Genomic DNA, 6,000 nt, shown 5'->3' with positions numbered 1-6,000 from the left:
CAGGGGATGCACGCTAATATGGCGCCAATCAGGTTTGCATGCGAGTAGGGTGACTTCTATGGGGAAATACGTTAACACGATTACAATATTCAAACTTTGTCTTTTTGAGCGCATCGGGTTAGCGCGTGAGCGAAAACTGTTTACTTTTAACAAGAGTGTTATCCGCCATGCACAAAAAGTATACTTCTAGCACGCGAGTGGGAGTATTAAATACCACTCCACTTTAATTTGTAGGGGAGTTAATAATACATAAACAACTTTGTCTTTAGTGCAAATGTACAATTATTGCACTGAGTAACCTCACAAAGCCACACAGACAAAACAACACATACAATAAATAGTTTTTATTTAGTATTAAGTAGCTAGTAAAAATGGTGGCTGTATTTTTAACAACTTGTCTCTATGGCACATACTAGTATCAATGGGAGAAGTGTAATGTTATTTAACCATACCTCCCAACATGTAATAGACAAACTTGGGATTTTGTTGTAAGGAAGAGGGGTTGGATTAAGCTGGGCACGGGGCCAAATAAAACATGCTGGTTCATGTGGAGTGGACTTGATATCTAATGAAATGGCACTTTTGCATCACAGTGAGAAGTTATAATATTTAAAAGTCCTACTAGACAGGAACACAGTACTATAGTAAAGCTGGTATTTCAAATGAGACAATTTATGAGCTCCTCTAGGAGAAAACTACACATCCCATTGCCCGTTGGGGAGGAACATTATCGATGACGTACTGAGTATACTACAGGGAGTAAATGGCCTTTATAGCAAGGGAGAACATTGAATACGTTTGGACAACCAAGGGGCTATCTATGACCGTAGGGTAGGGTTCGGGTAACTGGTGCAGAATCTGGGCATTACTAGTGTGAGGCTCCTTAGAGGCATTAAGAATGCTGGTTCAGAACATTGCTCCAGGGGGTCTTTTTAAAACTGTGACAAACAGGAAGGGAGCTTGGACAGAGGTCCCAATTCAGGAGAATCCCCTAAATAGTTGGACTATTAGGACTGCTGCTAATCAACTAAGTTAACAATGTCTCCTTCTATCCCATATTTTGTATTTGACTAAAACAATTGTTTGAAAAACACAAAAAAATGTTAAAGGAATAGTCTATTCAAAATTAAACTTTCATGATTCAGATAGAACATGCAATTTTTAGCAACGTTGTAATTTACTCCTATTATCATTTTTTTTTTCATTCTCTTGTTATCTTTTTTTCAAAAAGCAGGAATCTAAGCATAGGAGCCGGCCCATTTTTGGTTCAGCACCTGGGTAGCACTTTCTGATTGGTGTCTAAATGTAGCCACCAATCAGCAAGCCCTACCCAGGTGCTGAACCAAAAATGGGACAACTTCTAAACTTACATTCAAATAAAGATACCAAAAGAACAAAGAAAGACTGTTAATAGGAGTGAAATAGTTGCTTAAAATTGCATGCACTATCTGAATCATGAAAGTTTAATTTTGACTAGACTATTCCTTTAACGTGTATACTGTAAAGTAAGACTTGAAAATCCAAAGAACCAAAGAACCACAGCTTGTAAAATATTAACTGTATTTTATTATTCTACATAAATCTAAATATAAGTCTCTTCCTTGGCTCCCAAACATGAGTGATTGCCTCCTTGGTTAAATGACCATTAACCCCTTAAGGACCAACGACATACAGGGTACGTCCTAAAAAAAAAAGTCCTTAATGACCAAGGACGTACCCTGTATGTCGTTGGTGTTTGAAAGCGGTGTAAGCGATCCTGATCGCTTCCAGCCGCTTTCATGTTTTTGCAGTGTTGCCTCAATATTGAGGCATCCTGCAATAACATTTTCTATCAGTCCGATGCAGAGAGAGCCACTCTGTGGCCCTCTCTGCATCGACCATTTATGGCCGTGATTGTTGGTGGGTGGGAGCTGATGCAGGGAGGCGGGTGGGTGGCCATCAGTGAAGGAGGGGGGCAGGATCGCGTGCGGGGGAGCGTGCACGGGGGTGGGCGCGGGTGGGAACCCTACACTATGGCACAATAAATGTTACTAATAAGGTGGTAGAGAGGATTGGGGAGGGTGGGAATTTTCAGTTAAGGGATCTGGGAGAGTGTGGGGGGTTGGATGTTGAGGGGGGGCAGCTAGACTACAGAAAATATAGACTATTTTTTTAATAAAATATTTAAAAAAAAACCAAAACATAATTTATTTCAAACTGGGTACTGGCAGACAGCTGCTAGTACCCAAGATGGTGCACAATAAGGTAGAGGGAGAGGGTTACAGAGCTATTTAAAGGGGGGGGGATAAGGGAGGTTGGGTGCTAAGGGGGGATCCTACACAGCAGAATTATGTTTTTTTCTCTTGTTAAGTGTATCCAGTCCACGGATCATCCATTACTTGTGGGATATTCTCCTTCCCAACAGGAAGTTGCAAGAGGATCACCCACAGCAGAGCTGCTATATAGCTCCTCCCCTAACTGTCATATCCAGTCATTCTCTTGCAAGCCTCAACCAAGATGGAGGTCGTAAGAGGAGTGTGGTGTTTTATACTTAGTTTATTCTTCAATCAAAAGTTTGTTATTTTTAAATGGTGCCGGAGTGTACTGTTTATCTCAGGCAGTATTTAGAAGAAGAATCTGCCTGCGTTTTCTATGATCTTAGCAGAAGTAACTAAGATCCATGGCTGTTCTCACATATTCTGAGGAGTGAGGTAACTTCAGAGAGGGAATGGCGTGCAGGTTTTCCTGCAATAAGGTATGTGCAGTTAATATTTTTCTAGGGATGGAATTTGCTAGAAAATGCTGCTGATACCGAACTAATGTAAGTAAAGCCTTAAATGCAGTGAGAGCGACTGGTATCAGGCTTATTAATAGAGATACATACTCTTATAAAAATGTAATATAAAACGTTTGCTGGCATGTTTAATCGTTTTATATGTATTTGGTGATAAAACTTATTGGGGCCTAGTTTTTTTCCACATGGCTGGCTTGAATTTTGCCTAGTAACAGTTTCCTTAGGCTTTCCACTGTTGCAATATGAGTGGGAAGGGCCTATTTTAGTGCTTTTCTGTGCAGATAAAATTACTGACACAGACATCCAGCTTCTTCCTGCATGATCCAGGACATCTCTGGAGGGCTCAAAAGGCTTCAAAGTCGTTTTTGAGGGAGGTAAAAAGCCACAGTAGAGCTGTGGCAGTTGTTGTGACTGTTTAAAAAAACAAAAAACAAAAAAACACACACAAAAAAACAAAACGTTTTTGTCTTTTATTATTCAGTTTTGGGTATTAAGGGGTTAATCATCCATTTGCAAGTGGGTGCAATGCTCTGCTAACTTGTTACATACACTGTAAAAATTTTGTTAGTGTAACTGCCTTTTTTCACTGATATATCAAATTTTGACAAAATTTGTGTTTCTTAAAGGTGCAGTAACGTTTTTTATATTGCTTGTAAACTTGTTTAAAGTGTTTTCCAAGCTTGCTAGTCTCATTGCTAGTCTGTTTAAACATGTCTGACACAGAGGAAACTACTTGTTCATTATGTTTGAAAGCCATGGTGGAGCCCCATAGGAGAATGTGTACTAAATGTATTGATTTCACCTTAAACAGTAAAGATCAGTCTTTAACTATAAAAGAAATATCACCAGAAGATTCTGACGAGGGGGAAGTTATGCCGACTAACTCTCCCCACGTGTCAGACCCTTCGCCTCCCGCTCAGGGGATGCACGCTAATATGGCGCCAATTACATCAGGGACGCCCATAGCGATTACCTTGCAGGACATGGCTGCAATCATGAATAATACCCTGTCAGAGGTATTATCCAGGTTGCCTGAATTAAGAGGCAAGCGTGATTGCTCTGGGTTTAGGAGAAATACAGAGCGTGCAGATGCTGTATGGGCCATGTATGATACTGCGTCACAATATGCAGATCATGAGGACGGAGAGGTTCAGTCTGTGGGTGACATCTCTGATTCGGGGAAACCTGATTCAGAGATTTCTAATTTTAAATTTAAGCTTGAGAACCTAATTGTGTTGCTTGGGGAGGTATTAGCTGCTCTGAATGACTGTAACACAGTTGCAGTACCAGAGAAATTGTGTAGGCTGGATAAATACTATGCAGTACCGGTGTGTACTGATGTTTTTCCTATACCTAAAAGGCTTACAGAAATTATTAGCAAGGAGTGGGATAGACCGGGGGTGCCTTTTTCCCCACCTCCTATATTTAGAAAAATGTTTCCAATAGACGCCACTACACGGGACTTATGGCAGACGGTCCCTAAGGTAGAGGGAGCAGTTTCTACTTTAGCAAAGCGTACTACTATCCCAGTTGAGGACAGTTGTGCTTTTTCAGATCCAATGGATAAAAAATTGGAGGGTTACCTTAAGAAAATGTTTATTCAACAAGGTTTTATTTTACATCCCCTTGCATGCATTGCGCCTGTCACGGCCGCGGCGGCATTCTGGTTTGAGGCCCTGGAAGAGGCCATCCATACAGCTCCATTGACTGAAATTATTGACAAGCTTAGAATACTTAAGCTAGCTAACTCATTTGTTTCTGATGCCATTGTTCATTTGACTAAACTAACGGCTAAGAATTCCGGATTCGCCATCCAAGCGCGTAGGGCGCTATGGCTTAAATCCTGGTCAGCTGACGTGACTTCGAAGTCTAAATTACTCAACATTCCTTTCAAGGGGCAGACCTTATTCGGGCCTGGTTTGAAGGAAATTATTGCTGACATTACTGGAGGTAAGGGTCACACCCTTCCTCAGGACAGGGCCAAAGCAAAGGCCAAACAGTCTAATTTTCGTGCCTTTCGAAATTTCAAGGCAGGTGCAGCATCAACTTCCTCCGCTTCAAAACAAGAGGGAACTTTTGCTCAATCTAAGCAGGCCTGGAAACCTAACCAGTCCTGGAACAAAGGCAAGCAGGCCAGAAAGCCTGCTGCTGCCTCTAAGACAGCATGAAGGAACGGCCCCCTATCCGGCGACGGATCTAGTAGGGGGCAGACTTTCTCTCTTCGCCCAGGCGTGGGCAAGAGATGTTCAGGATCCCTGGGCGTTGGAGATCATATCTCAGGGATATCTTCTGGACTTCAAAGCTTCCCCTCCACAAGGGAGATTTCATCTTTCAAGGCTATCTGCAAATCAGATAAAGAAAGAGGCATTCCTACGCTGTGTGCAAGACCTCCTAGTTATGGGAGTGATCCATCCAGTTCCGCGGACGGAACAAGGACAGGGTTTTTATTCAAATCTGTTTGTGGTTCCCAAAAAAGAGGGAACCTTCAGACCAATTTTGGATCTAAAGATCTTAAACAAATTCCTCAGAGATCCATCTTTCAAAATGGAAACTATTCGGACCATCCTACCCATGATCCAAGAAGGTCAGTACATGACCACAGTGGACTTAAAGGATGCCTACCTTCACATACCGATTCACAAAGATCATCATCGGTTTCTAAGGTTTGCCTTTCTAGACAGGCATTACCAATTTGTAGCTCTTCCCTTCGGGTTGGCTACAGCCCCGAGAATCTTTACAAAGGTTCTGGGCTCACTTCTGGCGGTTCTAAGACCGCGAGGCATAGCGGTGGCTCCGTATCTAGATGACATCCTGATACAGGCGTCAAGCTTTCAAGTTGCCAAGTCTCATACAGAGATAGTTCTGGCATTTCTGAGGTCGCACGGGTGGAAAGTGAACGAGGAAAAGAGTTCTCTATCCCCACTCACAAGAGTCTCCTTCTTATGGACTCTTATAGATTCTGTAGAAATGAAAATTTACCTGACGGAGTCCAGGTTATCAAAACTTCTAAATGCTTGCCGTGTTCTTCACTCCATTCCGCGCCCTTCGGTAGCTCAGTGTATGGAGGTAATTGGCTTAATGGTAGCGGCAATGGACATAGTGCCATTTGCGCGCCTTCATCTCAGACCGCTGCAATTATGCATGCTGAGTCAGTGGAATGGGGATTACACAGATTTGTCCCCTCTGCTAAATCTGGATCAAGAGACCAGAGATTCTCTTCTCTGGTA

The sequence above is a fragment of the Bombina bombina genome, chromosome 3, assembly GCF_027579735.1.
Source record: "Bombina bombina isolate aBomBom1 chromosome 3, aBomBom1.pri, whole genome shotgun sequence".
NCBI lineage: Eukaryota > Metazoa > Chordata > Amphibia > Anura > Bombinatoridae > Bombina > Bombina bombina.
Note: the sequence above shows the minus strand (reverse complement) of the source record.